The sequence below is a fragment of the Zonotrichia leucophrys genome, chromosome 2, assembly GCF_028769735.1.
Source record: "Zonotrichia leucophrys gambelii isolate GWCS_2022_RI chromosome 2, RI_Zleu_2.0, whole genome shotgun sequence".
Taxonomy (NCBI): Eukaryota; Metazoa; Chordata; class Aves; order Passeriformes; family Passerellidae; genus Zonotrichia; species Zonotrichia leucophrys.
Genome location: NC_088171.1, coordinates 119777765 through 119804226, shown reverse-complemented (window position 1 = coordinate 119804226; position 26462 = coordinate 119777765). Strand labels below are relative to the sequence as shown.

The 26462-nt window shown below is 41.5% G+C and overlaps 1 protein-coding gene across 7 annotated transcripts in view; it reads right to left on the bottom strand.

The window, feature by feature from the left end:
• Positions 1 to 26462, bottom strand: part of SULF1 (sulfatase 1) — a 184772-nt gene that overhangs the window by 105035 nt on the left and 53275 nt on the right. For 5 of the 7 annotated variants that reach the window (XM_064706213.1, XM_064706208.1, XM_064706207.1 and 2 more), the window contains exons 1-2: positions 17885 to 18166; positions 16181 to 16273 (exon numbers count right to left, since the gene is read on the bottom strand). The exons of 1 other annotated variant lie outside the window; for it this stretch is intronic. The gene's annotated coding sequence lies outside the window, so the exon portion shown is untranslated. Of the gene's footprint in view, positions 1 to 16180; positions 16274 to 17011; positions 17135 to 17884; positions 18167 to 26462 lie in introns of those variants that run through there. One more of the 7 variants, XM_064706209.1, reaches the window with a different exon arrangement.

The following is a 26462-nucleotide window of genomic DNA, read 5'->3' as shown; positions in this document are numbered from 1 at the left end:
GCATCTTGATTGAGGCACCCCTGGGCACAAGCACAAGCTGGGCAGAGAATGAACTGAGTGCAGCCCTGGGTAGAAGGAATTGGGGGTGTTGGCTGACAAGAAGCTCAACATGATCCAGCAATGGTGCCTGAACCCAGAAAGCCAAATGTGTCCTGGGCTGCATCAAAAGAAATGTGTCCAGCAGGTCAAGGGTGGTGATTCTTCCCCTCTACTTCCCCTCTACTCCTCTCTCATGAGACCCCACCTGGAGTGTTCCTTCGAGCTCTGGGACCCCCAGCACAAGAAGGATGTTGAACTGTTGGAACACACCCAGAGAAGGGCACCAAGATTAGAGGGCTGGAGCACCTCTCCTCTGCAGACAGGCTTGGAGAGCTGGGATTGTTCAGCCCAGAGAAGAGAAGGTTCTGAGAGGACCTTAGAAAAGCCATTCAGTAACAAAAAGGGGCCTAAAAAAGCTGGCAAGGAACATTTTACAGGGGCATGTAGGGGCAGGACAAGGAGTAAAGGCTTCAAACTGAAAGAGGGTAGGTTTAGATAAGATATTAGAAAGAGATTCTGTAGTGTGAAGTGGTGAAGCCCTGGCAGAGGTTGCCCAGAGAAGCTGTGGATGCCCCATCCCTGGAAATGCTTAATGCCAGGTTGGATGGGCCTTGGGCAACCTGGTCTTGTGGAAGATGCCCCTGCCCATGGCAGAGAGTTTGGAACTAGATAATCTATAAGGTCCCTTCTAACCCAAACCAGTATAGAATTATATAATTCTATGCATCTATGATAGGTTTTACCTCGCAAGTGTACTAATTCTGAATAGAACTGAAGACTTTGGGGATATTCTCCAATACCATCAACCACTAAAGAAAGGGGCTAAAAATATGTGTCATCTTACAAACACCAGAAAGGCAACAGAATCTCCTTGACATAGACTTCTATACAATCATTATAATTTTTCAGGGTGTAAAGTATTCCCCTGTTTCTTTATGCAATTCTGAGGGGAGAAAACTATTAATTTGCATTTGAAGGGATGTCCAGGAAGACCTGGCAGCCACAAAATACACTTAAAATATTTACTAATACTCAAAATAAATGAAGGGGGAGGTGAAACAGAAAATTTTTTCGATGTGACTTGATGAGGGTTAATGAGCCCTCAATTAAATGTGCACTTTCTTGGTTGATAAAATATGAACATATTCCTCTGCCTTACTGTTCTGGCAGATTTTTCAGCAGCAAAACACAGCTTTTTGTTTAGCAAGAAACACAACCTACTGACAAGGTTGTTTCAGACAGAAAAATAACTCAGGGGTCTTATAAAACAGATTTTTCCTGTATTTCAGTGCTTAAAATAACAAAGTCAGCGTGACCCAAAACTTGACCACTCCTTATCGCCTTCTGAACATAAAGAACAATGTCACTGCAATCAATGAATCAAAAAGCAAGATGATCTTCATTAAAAAATTTAAGGAGCAATTGAGGAAAGTGAAACATGAAGGTGAGGAAGGAGGGAAAAAGAAGCTTACTTGCTGGAAATTTGCCTCTCTTATTTGGAGAATGCAGAAGTTTATTAGAAAACGACAGAAAAGAAAATAAATGCAAGTAATAAATCTTTTGTGTTAGCTCGTTAATGTCTGTGCTTTAAAAATTTTTATTAGCTTTTTTCTTTTTTTTTTTTTAAGAAATGTGGAACTGTTCCATGGACACAACTGAGCTCTGCCTTCTGTTAAGGGTTGCAGCAGCATTGAAGTTTGAAGTAATTTAAGCGGTTCTGTTGGGCTTTGAATACCCCCACCTTCTTTTTTTCTTTCAGTGGATTGAAATGTGACCAAATAGCAGCATGACTGCGAATGGAAAAGATAATTCTCACACGACATTCTTCTCAGTGCTTTGGGGAAAATGCACACATACAAACACATTTGCTGATGTCTGATTCAAGATGTGACAAAAGAAAAAAAGAAAAATCTATGAGTTTTTTTTTCTTCTGAAATTGGAAACACACTTTAACACTCTCCTATGATTTGTTTTGTTTAGGCTAATTATGACTTCTGCTTTATGTTGCCACAATAGATAGTAAACATTTGCTATATATTTACTGAGATTAAAAGAATTATGGGATGAATTTGTATCTATTATGCCATTAGCCTTAAGCAACACTGCTTTAGTAATCAGTAGGAATATATTTTTATAAGTCAAAAAGGTGACTTATCAGTGTAACCCGACATTTTGCATTCTCAATACACTACATAATAAAGAGTGCTAGCAAATTTTGCTCTTCAGGGAAAAAAATACTCTTTTGTTGAAATTTTATGTTGCTATACTGACAGAGCTGGATTAAAAATGGAGGCAAGAAACTCATGGATTGGCTGGGAAATATAGCTTGCTCTGCCTCTCTCATGTGTGTGCAATTCGTTTATTTTTATGTCCTTATAATGAACTTAAAAATGGGAAGTTCCTGAAGCAAAGTATGTCCAAAAGAGTGAAAGCAACATTAAAATTCTAACACTTCAGATACAGGAATTTACTTCTGTTGTTGTGCCTCCCACGCGTGTGCACACAGAAAAAAACATTCACTTTCCTTATTAAAACATGATGGTGAAACTAGCTCATGCTAAGACCATTTTTTCCACATCCTACTCACAAAATCTAAATTAGATTAGAGTCAAGCTTCAGCCACATTGCCTACTCTTCCGAGTAGGGTTTTTTTTAGCATTTATGTATCTTTTGACTTTCTCCAGCAATATGAAGGACTGAGAAAACACCTAGCTATAAAAGCTATTTTAGATCTTAAAAAATTCATGTCTACTTTCTTTCATCCAGTTTTTCTATTGTATATTGTTATCTTTTCCTGAAGTCTACAGCCAGAAAATTGCTATCAGCATTTTCCCCCTTAATATCACGATATATAGGGTAACACAATATCAATTCACCAGTGAAACTCAAGGCTGTGACGCATAATTTTGGAAATTTATATGCTATTAAATGAATAAATTAGTTCTTCCAACTCTTCCATTTTCTATATTCCTATCTCTGGACAAGTTTACTAACCCTCTAACAGAGTGAGCAGAATAGGAGGTCTATCCTGATGGGAGAGCTTCCCAGTGCTTCTTGTTCATAGCTTGGCATATAAACTACCATTTCAAAATAATTCAATGTTCATCAAGATGCAGAGTAGCTGAGGAGATTCCATAGAGCACATTCATCTTTGTTTGCAATGGGACTTCTAATTTCCAGGAGATTACAGGAGCAAGAGCTGGGAGGACAGATTCTGGAATCTCCCTGAGGCATCAGAGACCAAGGATCAGTGCAGAATAAGGATCTGTGTTGAGGCTCCAAGCTACAAGTGAGGAGTCTGTCTAAGACAGTATTTCAGACCCATCATCTTGCTGAGCAAAGATTAGGCCAAACAAGCTGGTGAGGAGGAGGACACTTTTGCCTTGTCAGAACTTGTATGTCCAAATTATCCTGCTCAGGAATAGACAACTTATTCTCCTCAGGAAGTTACAGGAGGAGCTCAGCCATTGTATAGCCAAAGATCTTGTGGTGCAAAGAACACTGCTAAAGAAATTAGAAACATCCTTCAGATAGAGTGGTCACGTGTGTCCCTTCTACAGGAACACCTTTACCACATGCCTGCGGGGCTTCCCTGTCACATTTATTTGAGGAATGCTGAGCCAGTTTCAATGCATCAGTACAAGCAAGTTTGCACTGGTGCAAATAGTCAACAAATGCCACTCTAGACAAGCTGTGAGCTTCAGAGACATTTACAGATTTGTGGTGATGACTGCTATCACATTCGGGTTACCTACGACCAATTACAAAGGGATGAATAGTGGAAAAGCATGGATAAAAACTGAATAAGACCATACTTGCTAGCAACTCAATTCAGCAAAAAGGTCAAAAAAAGCAGGACAGTAGCCAGGTTTTAAAATGTAAATGTTGCTCAAGTTAAGGTTATTTTGACTCTTTTTAAGGCTATGCCTTATAAAGTCTCATAAATAAGTATTCTCCCTTACCACAACACTATACAGAACCATGGAATTTCCTTTCACTTTCCTCACACTGTGAAACCCTGACAAGGATGGCTCAGATGTGGACTGAGTTCCAGAAAACATGCATTCCACTGCAGATATTCAAGAATTGGATGAATGGTGCAGGTGGTCACATCGCTTGCATAATGGATGAGTCAACAATTGATCTTCTCTTACATGCCAAACAAAGTTCTTAATAAAAAAGTGGTTCAGATATTTTTTCTTATACCTATGACAGGAGAAATTGAATTTGTATTTCCCAGAATACTACCAGAGGTTAGTAGTGTTCCTAATTAAATGTCTGGGATTGAATGAATTGAATGTTCAGTGCTATTCACAAAGTAGCTAAGCTCAGAGAGCAGGAGGCTTTTTAAGGGGGCAGGTATGAACAAACTCAGGCGGAGATCAGGCTAAAATTAACACCAAATAAACTAGTGTGGCTTTGGACTTCCTATATTTTAAGTTGATAAATTCAGCCCTATTGGTTAACTCGTCATCTGGCTACAAACAGAATTTTAAAGTAACTTCATAAGGAGAATACATGCATCAATAGGATATATGCATATTGGACTAAAATTAGATAGTTATAATTGTCAGTTCTAAAGTTACAGAGACATAAAAGAAGCACCATTATGGAGAATCAACAATAAATGATGGGAAGAAGTTCCAGCCACATGAAGATGAGGAAAGGCAGCATAGCTGTAAAGCAGCAAGATATTCAGGGGAAATAATGGCACTAATGTCAATGATAATAAGGGTTCCAGACTGTGGGATGCTGTTGTTTGAAATGTATCTATTTTAGGATTCAAAAAGTTCATTCAAAGTCTTCCCAAACTTCTGTAGAAGGCAATAAAAAATCCATACTGAAAATGAAACTTAAAGTAAAAATCTTGTATAGTTTTAGTTTATATGTTTTAAGCAGTAGTCCTCAACACTGTTCAGTTGGACTGCACAGCAAACCACTGAATTTGAGATACCCTTTGAAGAAGATCTTATGTGACAGACCTGGCCAAAACCAGGAAGAGCATCTTCTCATGTGAATGTATTTTGGAGAAATATTTCTCCTGCAGTTCACTGTGTCTGGAAGATCTATTTAAAAGTGAGCTAAGAACAACTGCATGTATCATAAGCAAACCATAAGCTGGAGTGAATTGCTTTAGTATACTGCTTTTTATAAATATCCAGTTTACTCAAAGACACTGAGAAGCCAGGATGAAAATCAAGAATAAAATTTAATTCAAAGTAAGATAACGAAAACAAGTTGAGGGCAAGTGTTTCAAGCAAGATAAGCAACAGTTATTAAGTTAGAGAAGGACACTGAATTGGAGGTAGCAATGGATCTCCTCAAGACAGGACTGACAGAAGGACCTAGGTGGGCTGGAACAATGGGCCATCAGGATCCTAATGGAATTCAGCAAGGACAGACATTACGTCCATCTGCTCAGAGCTCATTAAATGGTACCTATGCTCAATTTTTTGGGCCTACAGTACAAAACCAGCGGTGATGAACCGGAGCAAGATCAGTGGAGGGCTATCAAGATGTTTTAGGGATGGAGCATTTGCCCTGCAGGGAGAACCTGGCATTGTTCCTCCTGGAGATTAGCTGGACATGGGGGGGATTCAGAGCAGCTGCCCAGTGCCTGTAATTAGTTATAAAGAGAGAGAGCAAGGTTCTGTCAGGAGTCAGCAGTTCATGGCAGGAAGACAAGAGATAAGGGGCATAAGCTGAAACAAAAGAAAGTCAGACTGGATATAAATCAAAGCAAGCTTCTTCCCTGAAACAAAGCCAAATAGCAGAACAAGTTGCCCAAGACACTGTGCACTGTGCACTTAATATCTTCTGGGGATTTTCAAGTTGCAGCTGGATAAAGTCCTGAGCCACAGGATCTGATCTCATAGCCTAGTTTTAGCACCACCTGAGACTTCCCAAGGTCCTTTCCAACCTGACTCTTCCAGTGTTCATTCGGCGAGTATATGAAATGTTTAATATATTTGTGAAGGGCTTGGTTGAGAGTGTCCTTATTCTTGACAGAGGGATAAAGAATTGACTTGACCATCCCCATTTGGAATATATATGGATGAATGCAGTGCTAATCATACAATTGTGCTTTGTGAGGGCAAAATGTACATTGAGAACTAAACCAAAACGAAATTTGAGTGTGGAGATTGGCTGGTTCTTTCCCTGCACTACACAGTAGCTAACACTATCACAGCACATTACTGTGTGTCTCATAACAAAGCTCCATGGAAGGCAGGCAATTCGATGTGGCATAACAGACGGAGACATCCCAAACTTCAAAATTCTACAATGGTTACTACTGAGACTGAGGGCAGGAGGGCTTCAGACCAAGCTCTTCTCCTCTCAAGAGCGCGATACCTGAAGAACATGACTGCCTTTCCAGCAAAAGCAGCAATGTCCTGAGGACAAAGTTTCTCTGAAACTTTTTTACAGGATGATTGAAAAAGTCTTTTGGAGTGAGCACACCAAGGACTGAGACCCCCTATCTAGCCAAAAGCTTTCCGTCTCACTCTGTGTGTGGCAGTAGGCACAAAAGAGGCCCAGACAGAAATGGAAAACATAGCAATATTTCTAGATTTTTGCAGAAGCAATGCGCTCAATAAATTGCAAATGCAGCAACTCTGTTCATTTGTTCCTAATGACAATAAAGAAGATGCTTGGAAGGGAACCATTAACCAAACAGATTTTTTCCCAAGATTTGTTAATCTCTAGCAAGAGAACTGACAAAATCATCACTAGCAAAATAGGGCTGGAGACATGAAAGAAGGAGGCTTGACACTTCATCATCACTGCCACAAGCTATTAATTTCCCTCTGAAAATCCAGTGTAACAATTTTGATTCAGGAAAGATGAATGGCCATAGCAGGGAAAGTAAACATGAACTGAGGAAAGTCTTTCTGGTTAAACTGGAAAGGCTGCAGCCAAGATATTTCCTACTTAACCTTCATCGAGGAAAAGGTCAAAAAAGGCCAATGTATTTAAGCAGGGCACAGGATGGAACAGAAAAATCTTCCTATGAAAAAGATGAAGTTCACATTCTTTTGGTCTTCATTAAAACTATTCCACATCACTCCACACTTTCATTTAAAGCAGTTTCCTGACAGCATTGAAGACAAGATCTAAAAGCCTCTTTTGTCAAAATATAAAAGTGTAAATGGAAAACAATTTGTGTACTGTACACAAAATAGGGGAATGTATGAAGGATGCATAAGAAGGAGAAAGAGAAAAAATACCTTTAGCCTTAGGAAATTATATAAGCAGAGGTATGCAAGGTAATCAACCACCCTGTGTGCTTCCATGTACATGTACTCTAAGCTGAACAGTTACCAAGGCATATGTGGCTTTACCAAAGTGGAATTTTTATTTTTTTATATGAAGCTTCTAAGGAAAAAAGAATTTTCTTCAAGCACTACAAAAGAGATGGAAATTAATGTCTACAGGTATGTAATTTCCAAACTGCTCAGAAAACAAAATGGCTCTGCTTTGACTCTCCCTCCTCGTGTCCATAACAGCTACTATGGTTACTGGGCAATAGAATATAATACATGGTAAATGCCACACTCAGGATCTCTCCTGGAAGAACAGATAGTACACCTTTGTGCCGACTGATACATGAATGGATCAACAGATATGTGCAACAAGCACAAAGAAATGCTACTGGGAGAGAAAAAGAATGTATTTTCTTGCCATTCTCCACTCACCAAATCTGGTCTGCCTTCCTTTGGGATATCTATCAGTCACGATTCAGACTCTTACTCCATCTGTTTTAGAAGTTCCCTAGTGTCTCAGTTTAATATGTGATGTCTCTTGCCCTACAGTGTCAGCATGGTACTTTCTTGCCCACCTCAATTTTCATCCTTCATTGTTCACTACCACTGTTCCTGTTAACTGTATATGTTGGCAATTCATGATGAAGTGGGCAAAAAGCTTCTTCAAACAATGAGAGTGGCCCACACAGAGCTTTGAAGATAAGGAGTGAGACATAGACTCTTCATTTCGTACCAGATGTGACTCAGCAAGGTGTCTGGAAGAGATGGGTGAGGCATTCTAGGAAACCTGCTCTACCTCCCCCTGTGTTAGGCTCTCATCCAAAATAACTGCAACACTTTCTTAAGAGATGAGTTGTTTGACAATTGGTATGACTTCAAAAACCCAGACTCATAAATACATGCATTACTGAAATCAATTCTGAACTGAAAAGCCCAGCATATTCTTCTACTCTAGGCAGGGAAACAGCAACTCTGGCAGTCACTGGTGGCTGGAGACTAAAACAAACCAGTGAATAGTTCAAATAGCCACCAGATTCAACACCCTGGTACTCCACATCTCTGCGTCCCTCTTCCACTGCCATGGTAGCACTGGTGTCACAGTTCAGGCTTCAGTACTGAGCTGTGATACTGCAGCAAATGCAGAATGGTTGAATTACTGCTGTTATCTGAATGGTCTGTGACTGAAGGGCAAATATTCTTGTGGGAAATGAAAATGTGCTCTGCACTGTATGTTGCCCTGGGGCTCTCAAGGTGTGTGCATGAGTAATCTCCATTGGAGGAGTGGAGCAGACAGGTCAGAGCAGCAGCATCACTCACCTGAACTCGAGCTCTGATGCCCATATTGATAACCTCATTAAACTGTATGTAGGAAACAGCTTTATTCAAAGCAGCCTTGAACCAGCACCCAAAAGCAATGTGATAGGCATATGAATGTCATTGCAGAACTCCCTAACACAGGTTCAAGCTCCTCAGGAAGTAGTTCTCTCCAATAACTCTCTGGATTTCTTAACAACAACTAAGGATTTTACACGGCATATAAAATAGGAATACACAAAGTCCACATGATATTCTCACACTGCAAATGCTCTGCAGCTACCAGAAAGTGCAGTAAATTCTCCATCCTTACATACAAGGTAGACAGGGACCTCAAAACACACAATATCAAGATACAGTTCCACAATGTCACTTGTCCAAGACAGCACATACATCAGCTATACTTAGCCATGTCCTTGTTTTATCTGGCTTTTGCAGAGCACATTGCATGTTGGCAGCTATTATCCTCTCTAAAGGTTTCACAGGATTTGATAGATGTCCTCTTTGTGCTATAGATATCCATGGTACCCAGGACCAAAATAAATAGCTGGAACATAGACCTATTTCTTGAGACATGGTTATATTGCATATCAAACCCTTCACAAATTGATGATGTGCAAAACTGTGCAAAATTTGTGGAGAGGAGATGCTTGCAGAGCAATTTATTCAAAGACAAAATGGGATATGAGCTGCAAAGGATGGAGAAAATCTGAAAAAATGGTGTACTTCTTTCAATACCTCTCTGTAGCTGCACATTTCCTATGTTGAACAGCTATTATTTTGAGGACTCTGGTGATCCCTGACTGTGCACACCTCAAAGTCTCTTCATTTTGCCCTTCCTCACTTCAGAGGATCTCTGTTTAGGAGGAATGCTCCATACCAAGCAGAAGGAAAACAAAACCCAAATTCAGTGGCCTTTTTCACTAAGGAGTTGAGTTGCAGAGCAATAGAGCTCAGGAAGCCTGAATATTGGCAATGGATGGAATTTTACAGTGGTGTAAAAAATACCAACCTCCTACTGATATAGAGATAAAAGAAACTACTGGAATTCCTTACAGATACTTGTGTTCACTTCAGAACATTTTTATTGGTCTAACTGTAGTAGTTGTCTCCCTAAATCCTACCATCTCCTGGTGGCCAAGCAGAGAATGTTACAGTCTCAGTTCATAAATTGGCCCTAGATGTATAATAGATAACAACAAGGTAAGTTCACATGTGTTTTACTAAACACACATTCAAGATTTCAGATGTTATAGCTAAAATAAAATAGCGGGTAATGACATCAAAGGAACCTTTGCTCAATATTTCTACAAAGGCTGGATTAATGCAGAATTCTTTATTGTCACAAAGTTAGCAAAACTCAAGTATTATTCTAAAAGATACAATTCTTAGCATTTTTACAGTCCTTGGGGTGGAAAAAAAAGGTGATAGTTAAAAGGCATCCTGTGCTGTTTTTTTCAGGATGTTCAGTTTATTATTGCACTACTATTCTCTAATTTGTGACTGGCATGCCCCTAGGCAGTCAAGTCACTGGGAAATAATCCTCAAAAGTTTTAGCATAGGTAGATCCAGAAACATGGGTGCCAAATCTCTTACTTTTCTCTCTTTCTTCCATTCTTTGTCCAACATCATATTCCTCTAAGATCATCCATTATTCCTCACTGTGATTTTACTGCGTGTAGGCACCACCAGCACCATCTCTGATTCCCCTAAGCACTATCTACCCCACAGGCCTTTGAAACATTCTTTAAGTAACAACACTGAGCAATTTTTAAAACATTTGTGTGTAACCTATATAACTTACATTCACATTTTTTGTCAGTATAACCCAGCAATACAACAGGTGACACTTTGGAGGAGTACAGTGTTCCATTTCTGCAGTCAGTACCAAAACTACATTTAATCTGAGTATCCTAGTCCCTTACAGTGCATCATATCTCCAGGGTTCAAATCAAAGACCTGCTTCATGCATTCTTCTGTGGAAGGTATAGAAGACACCTTAAAGAGTTGTGTAAGAATTACACCACAGCTGTTCAAATTGAGTGTTTATCCATGTCATTGCTCATCTATGGGCTGAAAAAGAAACTCAAGATGATATCAAGTTCTTCCAGGTTAAGCTCCTCAGCAATCTTTACAAAGCAAGCCAGCTTCAACCCTACATATGGAAAGAGGCAGGTGCCTTTGAAGATTTACAAAAGGAAATCCTGCTTTCCTAACTGCAGTGCCTGGAGGTTTTCAGGGGGACTCTCTTCATTGATCAGAGACAGAACATGCCTTTAGGTAGCTGCTGTCTAAGTATTTAAGAACCAAGGGGCACCTTGGCTACACAGGCTGGATCCCACCCTCAGAATCTCATTCACCTTTTTAAAGCAGCAGCAGAGCAGGCACTTCTATTTCTTTCCTCTTTTCTCTCCACACCACTTACTAGCTTCTCTCCAAATCCTAGATGTTGGGTTAGAGAGTCAGAAGTGGTAAGGGATGACTTTCTGTATTCTGAGTGATACTGCAGCGATTCTCTAAATAAAAAGGGATAGGCTTTCATTACATGTGCACATTTAGCCTCATGCTCATGGTGACACTGGCACAGTCTGTGCCAGATAACATCTGTTATCACACTTCTCCTGTGGACGCACACAGTGCCCCAGTGTGTGGGTTGAGAAGGTGTCACCAGGTAGCTGAATATCTTACAGCTCACAGCCCCCTGAAGGGTTGGCCGTGTTTCCCCTCCTCACCCCAAGCCAGCAGCTCCAACCACTTTCATGGTTCCATGTGGACCCTCTGTCCACCACTCAGTAGGCAGGCAGCCAACAGAGCTTCCCACTGGCCTGATGAGTTCATTCAGCACTCCAGGAGGTGAGCCAAGAGCCAAACCTGGCACAAGGAAGGAGATGGGAACACACTGCTGCAGGCAGAGGATGGGAAGATCAAGGATGGGTTTCTCCAGGGCAGCAAGCTATTCTGCTGTCTGAGAGGAGACAAGAAACCTCACCCTCTGTTGCAATAAAACCTCTTTAACAAAATGGGAGTTATCAGGCGACCGATCAGAAATTTCAGGAGGAGCTGATTACAGTAAACCTCAGGAAAAAAAGTTGGGTTATTTTAATTGCCAGGCACAACATGCACAAACCCACCTTGTTCACACAGCCTGCATGCATTTACATAGGCAGATTTGGGATTTCTGTTAGTTTCCTTCATGTTTCTGGAGCTGCATGCAAGCCAGCTGTCTCAGCAACCAGGAGGATTAGGCTTAAAAAACCAGAAACCAGAGATCTGAACTTCTCACATTATATCTTGACTCTTACACTTGAAGCTTTACAAAGAAGGCTAAATATCTTCAGACTACTGATAAAAGTCAGGAGAGTTGGCAGTTTTGCAGACATTTACAGGCTTGGCAACACATTTTTCTGTATTTAAGTGAAAACAGACAAAACAGTGCACATGGTAGAATAATGAATATCTTGGCACATTGCAATTACAATACTGGAACAGACCACTATTCAGTTTTAATAGATGCTTTTGAGAAAAACAATCCCCTGTGTTCAGCTCCCTGTTACATTTATTCTCCAGAACCCTAGTGCCAAAAGCTTCCCCATCTTCTCTGTAGGCTTTCCAAACAGAGTTCACCTCCTGTGAAGCACCACAAAAATACAGCTGCTGTCAAGCAGCTCCTCTCCTTGCTAAGATGGGTTAGATTCACATCATAGAGAAATGGCAGCTTGCATGCCACAACTACATTCAAACCAGGATAGGATTTTTTTTGGAATACAACATCACTGACTTTCTAGTCTTTTGCTTCTATATAGAAACTCCATGAAGTATTCTACAGATAATCTAGCACTGATCTGCAGCCTGGAATTCTGCAGTACCACATCTAGAAATATTGCAGTATATCTTCCAGCAATACTACCAAATATGCAGATTTAAATACTATAATGCAAGTTAATATTTAATTGTAAGTCAATTTTTGCTACAAAAGAATTAATTATAAAAAAAGGGAAATCATGATAAAATTTTGAGTGTAAAGGTCAAGTATTATCAAAAAGTGTTTCACTGTAACCAAACCACCAGTGGTGGTTATGACTGGGAAGGTTCAGAGCTCCAGGATTAATAGAGCACACACAGTAACAAAGGCTTACCAACCATTCCAGCAGACTCTGAAAGTGAGAACTAAAGTTCTGGGAAAATCACTGACACTAAATCTGCTGTGTGCATAAACTATAGGAAGAAACAAGCATAAGTTTCCTCAGAAAATAAGATTCTTAGGACACATGAAATTAAAATGGAATTACTCTCACCAGTTAACAACTTTTGAGTATGAATAAGCAATGCTAAACAAAGATCTTGCAGGGGCCCTCAAAAGCAGTCTACTGACATAACTGAAATGTGCTAAAATAATTCAGCTAAGGAGAGTCTTGTTTGGCTATTAATTTAATAATTACTGCGGTGCTGCATTCTGAAGTGACACAGCATAGAGCCTTGAGCCTTTCCACTTTACAGCTTCCTCTCCAAGCACATGACAGCACTGAACTTGCCCCTCTTGGTAGGAATAACAATGGAATTACTGCACTCTGATCATATGGAAATGATGAATTAACGTTGGAGCAAGAAAAGTGAAAGAGAAAACCATCTGAGGGGGGCAGGAGAGAATATTACACTACTGATGCAGCTGGGAAGGCAGAGTGATGGCTGAAGGCTTGTTAAAGGAGAAGCAGGGTGACTTGCTGCCACTGCTAGGGCACAGCACATGGGACTGTACCCCCTCCCACTCCCTTCCTCTGCTGCTTCCTGCACGCGTGGCTGCTCAGGGACGAGGGCTGCAGGTAACTGCAGTGCAGGGACAGCCACACCTCAGGGGATTATTCACCATGTACATTCAGCCCTCCCACTTCACCTGCAGCCCACTTAATGCAGCTCTACCTGTGATGGAGGCATTGGGACAGGGTAGTATGAGGAAAATGACTGTGTCTTATGGGTGTCTTAATGCTCTCTTGAGAGCGGTGTTATTCAGTGCCTTCTGATTTAATATCCTCGAAATCCCCAAAGATGGCAGTTAAAATTTAAACAGGCATTCTGAAAAGACACTCTTGATCCCATTATCAGTGCCGTGGATGGGATTACAATGGGGGTGGTAATGGTGGAAATGTTTTAGGAGAGATCCAGTATCAACAGCAGGAGTGGCCACTAATTGGATTCTTTCTATGTCACCGCAGAGTTGTCACGGGACCCTCGTTCTCTGTTGAACACTGCAGCTCTCAAGGGGCTCAAAAAGGAGCTTTCTCAATTGTTATCACATCAGTCTGCCTTCCCACTCAAACACAAATCCCCCAAAGCGCTTTCTAAAGCTAAGGAAATCGTGGAACCCATGACTCCCATGACATCTGCAACAAGTGTCCTGCCTCATCAGTGTGAGAATGGGCCCTGACATGACACAAGGCTCAAACTCCTGATCCTGCATGAGCATTTGGTTATATATATATATAAAATCAAGTGCAGGATATAAGTTAAACAAAGCTAGATTAAAAACCTGCAGACTGTCAAAATAGATAGTCTGCAATAAAATGTTTCTAGCCAGAACAGAATTTGCAAATGTTTTCTAATATTTTTTTCCTTAGCTGTCTAACATCCACTGAGTGTGGTTTTTATAATGGTTTGCACATTTAGGAGCACTGTCCCCAGCATCACAACATTTCAAACAAACTGTTTTTATCAGTTCCTGACTGAAATAAGATTACAAAAGAATGAAATAAGGTTACAATAATTTTCACACTGTTACTCGCAATCTCTAGGATAATTTTGGATTTCTACATGCAATTTTTTTCCTAACAACATCTAATTTAGCCTACTTTTTGAAGGTGCATTTACATGCCATTTGGAAATTCACCAAGCGGTTTTTTTTCAATGCAAATTACACCAATCATAATTATTTTTTTTCCTCTGAAACAGAGACAAAAATCAATGAAAGGCCAAGGAGACATGCCAAGAAGCAGAAACTGAAGTTGCATATTGTGATGTAATGAGCTCACCCACCTCAATTATAAAGTGCTAAGAAGAGGAAGCCCCTGACAAGCAATAAACTGACACATAATTAAGACAATTCAGGGCAGAACACATTCTGGCTGGAAAACATTTCCTTGTGCTCTACCTAACTGCTCAGAGCAGTGAGAAAAAAAACAAAACAGGATGACACTTTGAAAACTCTATGAAGACAATAAGTATCCCACCTAATTTTCACTAGCTGGGGGAAAAAGAAACACACCAGCTTTTGTGCAGAGCAGGTTGCCTCACATCACAAACAGAGTTGATAGTACAGACATGCCTGGTATGTTCAGCATTCCATATCAAGCGAAGATGAATTAGCCGCAACAAAAATGTGTTACAGCTTTCATGCAGCAGTTTATGGATTTTTTTTTTGTACCTCTGGAATTTTTTACCTTGAGCGTATCATGGAACTTGTACTGTCTCAGATCTTTTCCTAAGATTATTTTTATCTCACTGTGAGGAACATCTTTGTGAGCTCTGAACACTTTTACAGCTGCTGGGATGCTAATGGGAACTTCATGTGTGTACCCAGCACAAGTGCTCTCAGGAAAAAAAAAGCCAATGTCAAAGGAAGGTATGTAGAAGTCACCATAAATATGTCTTTGAATGTTTACCATCTGGAACAGTAGATTACGTTTTGACAAGAAGCTGGACTGCCCCGTGGGCATTGTCTTTTAAACAGCCCCATCATTATGAAGGAAGGAAAAACATGATTTGCTGTTCCTAGTTTCTCAGCAAGATTTTCTGGCAGTGCTAGAGAAACTAGTTTGTTTTTTGTCCCCCTAGTAAAACAATAACAAGCTGGGCATGTGTAATTAGCTATGCACTTTCTTTAAAAATATGGTTTCTTGTAGATCATCTGATCTGTGATACCCACAAAGAGGGATAGGTTTCAGCTAGGCAGTGACAGCACCAGGCTCTGCAGCTCACAGTGCTGCACCTCAGCTTTGCTGAAGTCTGAACCTCTGTGTGCTGAAGCTGGCATATTGAGCTTCTCACAGGACACACTGGGAGAAAGAGGAGAAATCCAATATACAAGACTTGTACGTAGAGCTATAATGAGGTTTTCCTTTGGTTTTGTTTTTCATTTGAAGCTTGTAAAAGTTTCCATCACTTTTTACAATGAGAAAGTGTAGACTGAGAGAAAAAACCAAAATGGTCAAATTTATTCACATAAATCTTGGTCTGGTTGCCCGGTGATTTTTGGGATTTGGCTAATTCTCTGTTTCAAATTGCTGTGGATGACTTCTGAGGACACATCTGCACTAAAGAGTGTGTTTGAAAATACAAGCTGAGAACAACCTGTAAAGAGGCCAAATAGTCTGTTCAAGGAAAAAAGTTAACAAAAAAAGTTGGTTTAAGGCAAAAATACATGTGCAACATGAAACATGGGTTTATGGGCATCGTTACACTGTTGAATACCAAAATCACAAAGCACTAGCTATAAATCCCCTTGCTCAGCCTACTAAACAGATCTCATTTCAGAACACATTAGATACAGTATTATATATAGAATATCTCACCTGTAAGTGGTGAGGACAGTGTTAGATTTCTTTCACAAGTAGGAGGCCAATAATTCATAAGCACCAGAGGTATGTGACAGTTACTGTGAAGAACTGTTAAGGTGCAAAAGAAGCAAATAATATTGTTACTCTGCACAGGAAAACAGCATATATATACAGCAAACTTTAAAGCAAACAACTCCAAACCAAATAAAAGGAAAAATAATCCATCCTCTAATTTCTCCATCTAGATAATTTAGAATAAAACAATGAAAACGTCTTTTCTGATAAGCTAACATACTGTAATTAGTGATAACATTTCTGATTTAGTTAATTTGCTGGGCTTCCCACGCTCCAGACATCAATGAACTTAATAGCGGAATTAAATGAAAATGATAGCAGACTACTTCCATAACTAATTTCTAATTATATTTCTGCCCCCCTTCCTTCCTAAACATAAATTTTTGCCTACGTCTAATTAACACTTCAGATTGCTAGTTTAGAATCTATAAATATAGCGAGTCTTTAATGATCCATTATAGTGATGCTACTTAGTTTTCAATGACTTGTAAAACTTTCACAAACAGATCTGCAAATGAATTACATCCATCTGCTCTGCTGCAGCTGCAAGAGCAGCATTACATTGTACCCTGCCTTTCCCTACTTCCCTGATTTTCTCTTAACTTTACGCCCATGTGTTAGCCAAACCATCTCGATGCCGACTGTCAGGAGCCCAGGCAGGTCTCTATAAAGGAGCCTTCAAACTTTACAGACATCTCCAACGCACTTTCAAAACATTCTGCTTTGCCTCCCAGCTGAGCCCCAGACAGGCTGCAGCATCCTGCTCCAAACCTGGGGAATACTTTGCCGCGGTGCCTTCTCCCGCCCGAGCACGCAGTTCCACGGCCCTGCCGGGGCTCGGAGGCGCTCGGAGATGCAGACACAGCACCCACGGTGGCACCGCACACACAGCACCCACGGTGGCACCCCCAGACACAGCACCCACCGTGGCACCCCCAGACACAGCACCCACGGTGGCACCGCATACACAGCACCCACCGTGGCACCCCCAGACACAGCACCCACTGTGGCACCGCACACACAGCAGCCACCGTGGCACCCCCAGACACAGCACCCACGGTGGCACCCCCAGACACAGCACCCACTGTGGCACCGCACACACAGCACCCACCGTGGCACCCCTAGACCCCGGGCGGGCACCCACACCCACACATACACACTCACACTCTCGCACACACACACACACACACACACACACACACTCACACACACACATACACACTCACACTCTCGCACACACACACGCGCGCACACACACACACACACACACAGACACACTCACACTCTCGCACACACACACACTCTCACACACGTGTGTGCCCAGCGGAGAGCGCTGCCTGCGGGGGGAGCAGAGCCGGCTCCCGCAGCGCCGGGACACACCGCTCCCGGGGAGATTTTCCAATCTACACCTCCGAAAGCGTGACCTTAGCGGCGCTAAGAGTGTTAGCTCTATGAAGACAGCCAAGCATCAGGCTGTGCTCGCTGTTATCTGTCAGCCGTACAATAGCAGCATTGATAAGGCAGCAGCAACTGGCTTTGACAAGTGTGCTGTGCTAGCATTCCTCTGAAAACCGTGAAGGAAAAAAAAAAAAAAAAAAAAAAGAGAGAGAGAGCGAGAGAGGCATGAGGTGCCTTTTACTTTACCTGAACAAAATGTGCGGTTTTATTTTTCCCTCTGAGCTGCTGGAAACGATTCTTCCCGCTTCTGCCCCAGAGCTAGGTATTTCTTCTTTTGCTTGCAGCTCACACTTGGGGAAGACCACACAGCTCCAGCAAGGCTGCCTCTCTCCCCTAATCCCCACTCGAGTGTGATGACACACACTAACCCCAACCATCTGTTGAAACACGTCCTCAAGCACTCAGCACAGTGGTGTGTCAAGACGGGCTGCCCAATCCAATCGCTGGGGTTGGGTGGCTCTTAAGGAGCTGGAGGCAGAGACAAGGGCAGAAACTATGAGGCTGAGAACTCTTTAGCAAAGTAACCTGAGATTTTGAGAAAGCGCTGCTATTGAAAAAAAGAGCAGAAGGGGGAGGTACTCGCGGGAAGGTAGAGGGAGTGGATTAGTCTGGTGGCCAGTTGTGTAACTTCTCACAGCTCCCTGTATTCCCAGGGGACCACTGGGACCCCTTCGCAGTGCGATGCACAGAAGCACAAGAGCAACACTAAAATGTTTTTGTGGCGGGTCGATTGAGGGCAATCTCTTCAGAGAGAGGCTTTTCTAAAAAAGATAAATGATGCAGTTTGAAATCCTGATAAAGTGCTACCGCGGGAGTCGTTTGCAGGGCGATGTGACATCTGCATCCCGAAATCCCATATCCTTACCGTGCCGCGGTTACCCCGTGGCCGCTTCCAGCCTTCCTGGGAAAACGGCGGAGAGAGGCTGGAGGAAAACCGGGATGGGAGAAGAGGGGATATCCGAAAAGCAAATATTTCTGCTTCTGCACTCAGACATGTGCGAGTCCTTGCCCCGAGCCCGCGCTTCCCGGGAGGCGGGCTGGCCGCCCCCGCTCCCCGGTGCGGGCTCCCCGGCGCTGCTCGGTGCCCGCCCGCCCTCGGCGGCTGCAGCGCCCCCTCCGCGCTGCTGGGACAGCTCCGGCCCCGCTCCCCGCCGTCTTGCCCCGGCCCGGCTGCCACCAGCCTGTTGCTTCCCCGCCGCTTCCGCCGCCGCCCCGCAGCGTCCCGCGGGACGCGGCCGCGTTTGGGGAGCGCTGCCCTGCCCCCGGGGAGCCGCCACCGCCCCGGCCGGGGCTGGGGGCTCCGGGCAGTGCCGCGGCAAGCACGGACTGTGGCTGGTCTGCACCTCAGCTTCCCTCTGCCGCAAAGCAAACATTATCACACCTTCCTCCCTCTCAGGGTCACTGCCAGGAAAAATGTACTAATTTACAGAAGATGTCCGGGAAGGATAGATAAGGGACACAGAAAAGCTGCTAAGTGCCAAAGAAACAGTTCTTTCCTTTCCCCTCCCTGTAATAGGATAGCGTGGAAGAGAGACTTAGAATCTCAAGGGTTTTTACCTCATTACCAAGTGCCTGACTTGACACTTGCATTAAATCTACATTTCACATTATGACAGATGTTGTGTTTTCTTTGAACTGAAAGGGAAGGACGTTGTTTTGGCATTAAAAGTTACTCTGAAAGTGTTAACATCCGACTTGAAGAAAGGTTTGCAATTGTGAAAAGACACACTCTGCCCAGCTATATGAAAGCCATATGAGGGTCTTGAAATGCTGATTTGGCTTACTCGTTCTTTAATACCTTACACAAGGCTGTTTCTGAATGACTAGTGGCAAAGTGAGTACTTAATAAAATGTGAGATTCAAGAGCTGGGGTCTGAGCCCAGATAGCTGTTAGCAAAGCTGACCTGGAAAAGAAAAGAAAAAGAAGAAACTGTATTTGCCTACGTTCTTCCCCAAAGTGATGATACAGTGCCTGTTTCAGTCTATTACTCTGAAACTGCTATCACAGATGTTTGGTATCCACTAAAACACTACTCCCTAATCTGCTAATTCTAGATAAATAAACAGCTGAATAATATTTTCAACAATAATATGTGGTGAAGTAGAGATGCAACTACTGTCCCTGGGGTATTGTAAGATTCTTAATGTTGCCAATTATATCTTCAGGGCAAGGGTTTGGTTTGATTTTGTTTCATTCTAGCAGACTGTGATCTGTAAACAGACTGGATAACCTTACATACCCAAAAAGCCCTGGAGTCTTTATTGAGCTCATTTGCATTTTCCTTAGCTGTACTTCTTACCAGTATTTTACAGTAACTGCATTAAAAATCTATAGTGATCAAAGATGTGGAATATCAAAAAGCCCCTCAAATTGTGCTGCATTATGCTGTGTCCTGACTCACTTTCTAAAATGTAGCTCACCTCACAGATGCTCTGTGTTTATATTGGTCAGATGAGACGCAAATTCAGCAGGGTTCAACCTCTAACCAACATGAATGACAGTTATGTGCATACAATGATTTTATGTTGTGATGTGGTAAATGCCTATCCAATGTCGTTTATTATATCTGAGTATAAATATACATAAGCAAGTTACTGAGCATTTGTGTGATGCACAGGCCAAGGTCTGTTGGTTTTAGGCCTGTGTGAGTCAGGGATGCCTCTGCTGATCCCTGTCAAGTCACAATACTGTAAAACTGACGTGTTTAAAATGTCCCCTAATTTAGTGTTTTGTATACCGAGACACACATCCCCTCACATTTCTCTTCATAGTCTCTGCCATGACTTGAAATACAAATTTTTGTCTCTATTAGCCCTTAAACATCACCCATGATCATGTTTTCACTTAAAAGCTACTGCTGATGATAATTTAACTGCTACTTGTGTGACTACAGCCAGATTTAGTTTGCTGTGACAGCTTATACCAGACTTTTGCACCACTTTTCTTCTATGCACACTGCCATCTGCAAAGAGTTTAGGTTTTAAAGGCTGAAATGAAAGCTTCACTGAAGAGCCATACCCGAAATGCTGTTAAAATTATGCATCATAAAACAGGTTCTCAAGTTGACTGTCAAACCCTTGAACTCTTGCTAAGGTCAGGCTGCCCCCACTCACATAAGACTTGTAGCAAAGTGAATAATGCTTTATGCAAATAACTCAAGACAATCCTAATATGCAAGATTAATTGTAAGTAATTGTGATATTGAGAAATAGTCACTCTTGTTTTGTTCCCACAGATAACATGTCCCTCACAGAGTAGTTCCAATTGGTTTCCATGGTAGCCAACAGCATCTTTAAGCCAGGGCACTGAGGTTCACTCTGTGTTGCCTAGACTTTAACTCACCACCTTTCCTCCAGCACAGATGGCCTTGGCAGTTTTGTGTGTCGGTGTGGAACACAAGCACGTAATCACACACGAGCACGTCTGCTCAAGAACCTCATGCAATTCTCAACTCTGGCATTTTCAGCTCTCAAAAATAATCAAAGGGGATTTTTCATGATTCCTGCAGCAACCTCAGTCTATCTCTCCTGCCAACATGAAGGGAAGATGACTTTTTGCTTCCTTGAATAATTTTATGTCTACCCTGGATTCAATTATGTTTGAAGAGTTTATATAGGAACAGAAGAGGTTCTAGAACATGACTATAAATCTACCAACAAGTTTACTGTTAAATTCTAGCTTGAAATGCATGCTCATGCATGAATAGCATGCTCATACTCCTGTTGAGTTTCAATGATATCTTGTCGAAAATGACATGTAATAAAAAAGCCTTTGAAATCCTGAATTGCAAAGAAAAGATAAATAATTAAAAACCAATGTTTCTTTCTAAAGATCCCAGCAAACAGCAAGTTCCAAGAATCACAGGAAGATATGTTTCTTCATGTGGAGCACAGTGAAACCTTGGAGCGACTTGCTGCAGGATGCAGTGGGGGATAGAAATGACATGTATTCAAATGTTTGGACAAGTTCATGGAAAAAAAATAAATACTCTCAGCAATTAAATACAAATATATAGCTTCTGGTACAGGGAATCCCTGAATCACCTGGAGTGGATCCTGGACAAATATTCCGTGCTTGTCCTATTCTTACACTTTACCCCAAGCATCCACTATTTTCCACTGCTGGAGGGTGCCAAGCCTAGTATACCCATGACTTAGTGTGGCACAGCTGCTCTTTCTTTCTTAAAGAATTTGGCAGTTTTGGGGCCTCATGGTGGGTAGTATAAGAGAGATGAATTCCTTTTAAGAACTTCAGCCGAGATTTTTAGAGGTTGGCTCATAAATCCATGTTCAGGAGCCTTAGTAAAAAAGGTCTGATCAAAAGTATTGAGTATACAGCAGCTGCTGGTGAAGCCAGCATTTCATTTTCTTTTTCTCCATATGTGGGCATTCCAAAGTCAGACATAGGCTCATGTGAAACTTGTGAGCTAAATCCCAAACTATGTTCTGTGCAAATGTCTGCTCAATTGTTTCTTAACCTGGAGTCACCTAAATTTCAGAAACACATGGTCTTTCAGAAGGGTTTCCTCCATGCTGGAAGCCCAGAGCTGTGCAAGACTCAGGAGTCAGGCACCCCTTCACTACAGTCGTCTGAATTGATTCAGTTGGCTCTCAGAACTCACCTACCAAACTTGGAGACATTTGAGTGGCACAGCTAAAGATCAAAAACCTGGCCAGAGGAAGAAGAAATAAATAACATTTAGGCACGCAACCATATACCCGCTGGATAGCTTTCTTCTCACTGTCCCTGCTCAAACCCATTCACCTGAACAAAATATTCCAACAATGATTATTCTGTGTAAAAACACCATAGGGTTAATGTACAAAAAATATTGAGAAATTTGGTGAGTCATACACATGAAAATGCAGAATTCTGTATCCTAGAAGTGTGGATGCTAATCCAGGCATCCCAGTACAATTTCCATATTTTCTGGGGAAATGAGCATAGGCCTATACACGTACTCTCTTAGCAGGAAACCATACATGTGCTAGCTACAAAAGGACTGCTTTAGAAATGCATTAAGGGCAGAGTTCCAGAATCAGGATTACCTGCCTGTGCAGAGCTCTTGTGGGATGGAAGGATATAGACTTCAATTTTTTAAGGAAGGTCTTCTGCCTTGCTCCATCTTCCCTGCAATAGAATCAGATGGTGTGGAAGTTATACCCAGCTACAATCTGTCTTTGGACTGCAATACTAAAAACAGTTCCCCTGAGGGGTAACCAGAACAGAGGATAGAGTGCAGGTGAGACAGACAAAAGATCATAATTGACTCAATTCATCACAGGGCTTTACAATTTGTCAGATTGTTGTCATCACTATCACTTGCCTCCAGAAGAAGATTAATAGTTGAAATAATTGTCAGTCTCAAATTTGTGTTTTTTCACTTACACCCACTCTCAAAACACTGATTCTTTTTGGTTACTATTTCTTCTAAGGTAACTCCCTCATTAGTGGTTGCATAGTAATTCACTACCAAACAAGGTCACTGCAATTAAAAGGCACGTGTCTTACCCTAGCAGAAGAGCTGATTACATTTTTTTTTTATTTTATATTTTGATATCCCAGAATTAAATAAAGAAGACAAAAAAAAAAACCCCAACAAATGAAAACCCAGTATATTTGTCATGTCATTGTTAGGGAAAAAGAAAACAAAGCCAGCAAAAGTTTTCCAAGCTAGAGCCTAATATGACGATTTAATGCACCAAGAAGCTGTGGTTCTTCCCTTCTCAGCTGCCAGCTGGCCACGAGTTTCAACTCCAGCACAGTAAACAAGTGATCACTGCGTCTGGGAAGAGCTCAACACACCAGACAGCTGGAAAATAGGGGCAAATATAGGCAGGAAAATCAACAGATTTAACCAGTCTGCACAAGGTAGGTGATCCCATTCTCAGCAGTAGGGAGCACACCAAGGAGAGAGTATATATGGAGTCTGCAAGGCTTTAAAAGTGTGAGAACTCAGAGAGCAACACGCTCTCAGAACTTGTGCTGACTTCACAGTTTTGGACAGAGTTCAATTTCATTACTGAAAAAAATTTGAGGTAAACCATCCAATACTAAACAAAAATTGAAAAAATGCCAAAAATTTAGAAGCCAGAATGTCTCACAGCTTTTAACATTAAGTATTAGCAAAGTGATGAGCAGTGGTCATCTTTAAGGCCCTCCCTCTTACATAATTATCATCTTTGCTCCTACTCAAAATTTTTGGCCTGAAAAAATTGCAATAACAAAGAATGAAGGATTTCGATGACTCCATGTTAAACTCACCAAAATCAGGAAAAGTTTAATTATGAAGGTTTAATATTACTCCTCCCCCTTTGAGCATACTTCTAATATTGCACATAATCAAGGTACCTCTTGTCTAAAAAAGCCCACTATGTTCATGATGTTCTGGACAGAGCGTGGGAACACACACAGTTTAACATACAAATTCATTTTTTTCCTAGAGACTCAAGGAAGCAGCAGCCCCTGTAGCCCTTTTATTTTTATAATAACAAAGTATCAGCAAATCCCATAACAATTTAGGAAAACATTTCATTTAACCCTTTTGTGATCTCATCTCAGGCACAACAATGAGAATATTTGGGAGCAGAAGGAGCAGACACATTGCAGGACCAGCTATACCTCTGTGTACAGAAATTTTTGTATAGTAGCAGGGACCTTTCAGTCTCACTTCTGTTCTCACTGAAAAAAGAGGCCAATATGCTTACCTTGCTTCACATATAATTAACTTTACAGTTACACCTGCTAAGACAATTAACCTCAAAGAAATTGGCATCTCATGTAAGGACATACAAATAGACAGGTAGGGCAATGCAGCCATAACAGCTGGCAGACTCATTCAAGGCCCTCCTGATCATAAATCATGACATAGTCATAACACCTAAGTCATAATGGAGTTTTATGTCACCAAAAGAATGATAAAGCAGTATTCACGGCATGGAGAAGACTTGATTCCTGCAAAAGTACTCTTAGCATTGTCTGGGGTGTAACTATTACCTTCTCCTGCCCACAGAAATGACTTAAATGCCAATACCCATCCCTAAAAAAGTATGTGTAGACATGTATAGGTGATGTGGATTAATATATATGTATATAAAACATATATATATTTACATGAGTGTATAATTCTATATCTAAATTCTTGTTACTGGATCTAAATTAGGGATATCATAGATTGAAAGTAAAATTAAACCATAATACTCCAGTATATTTAGAAACATGACATTTAGAGAACAATTCAAATGCAGCTACTCTAAAAAAAAAGGGAAAAAGAAGGAAAAAGGAAGGAAAGTTACCATGCCTATCCCACCAACCCAAGCCACTTGCCGTTCTTTTTGTAGGTGCCAAAATCCCATAAATTACTCATTCTATTGCCAAAACCTCTAATTCACCTCCTGAAAACATCTATGCCTCACATCATATGTCAGTAAAAAAAAAAAAAAAAAAAAAAAAAAAAAAAAAAAAAATTAATTGTAGAGAAAACTGAAAAAGTGAGGATAGAGTGAAAACTTAAATGTAATCCTGAGAAAGGCCAAGAGAGAAGAGTTGATATGGGGTGGTGAGTGGCTGGAAGACATTATGATTACTTTGCAGGTCAGAACAATCATTCAAGATGCATAAAAATCCCAGTGTAGGTCCTGTATTGGTGTTGCTGAGGGTGTTCAGTGTTAATGGAAAGAGAGTTCTCATTTCTTTCCAGGCAGAGCTGGTTTGGGCAGAGTGAGTGGTATCATCTAAGGGTCCCAAGGCACAGCAGATTGTTCAACTGTTTTGACTAGTTGGAACTGCGCTCTCCAAAGGACAGGCAAAATTTAGTATTGTAGCAGTAGCAGTAGAATTTGGGGGAGGAAGGAAGGAAGAAGGCATGGCACTTTGTAGAATAAGAAGATATTAGTCAAATTTCAGAAAGCAAAAGAGGCTGAGGGCATTCAAGCTGATTGGTAAGGAGTTGAAAGGTCTTCAAAGAAAGAGTAAAATTCTGGAGGGGCTAGGAAAAGGTCCTATGGGAACATCCATCTTTGATCCACCTTAAGGGGGTTTTCAGGAAAGTGAGAATTTGAAAAAAAACAATATTGGGCTGTGGAGCCCACTGGATGTGGCACATCTGAAAGGCTGTGGGTCAGAAGAGAGATTCCTTACCCTTTTGCTGGTCTATTCCTCTCTCTACTTTCTCTTCAACTGTGCCACAGGAGGATCTTGTTCTTCATCCTCATGGATTTCTATCCTCCCTTTTCTCTCTCAGTACCCACCACTCTCCTCCACTGCCCTTTGGCACAGCAGCCACATTCCCTCTCTGTCCTTGGACAGTCCCGTGGCGCTTCCCAGACTGTGAGCACTAAAGGGCAAGGGACACAGGGGAGAGGAAAGGGTCAGGACTGCAAGAGACAGAACAGAATTCTGGCTGGAAAAGCACTTTCTGCTTCTGGTGCCACCATGGGCCTGAGTACTCTTCAGGCCTCCTTTGTCCCTCCCTGTCCATGCAAAACCTTCTACAGCAGCAAAGGAAAATCCCAACAGATCGTCTCATCTGCTGTCCTTAGGTTGACACTGACCCAAAATCTCCTGTCATGGCAAATGTAATTATTATTTACTCTCAGTGGTAATTTAGGGCACGGAATCTTTTCCAAGCTTATGTCAGTAAAATTGAATTTTAGAGGGACTGGAGCAGGAAGTTGTAGTATTTGCCTGGCTGGTTTACTTTGTTTTTATTTGAATTCCACATTCGATTGAAGGGAGGGATAAATATTTTTCCTCTTCATTCTG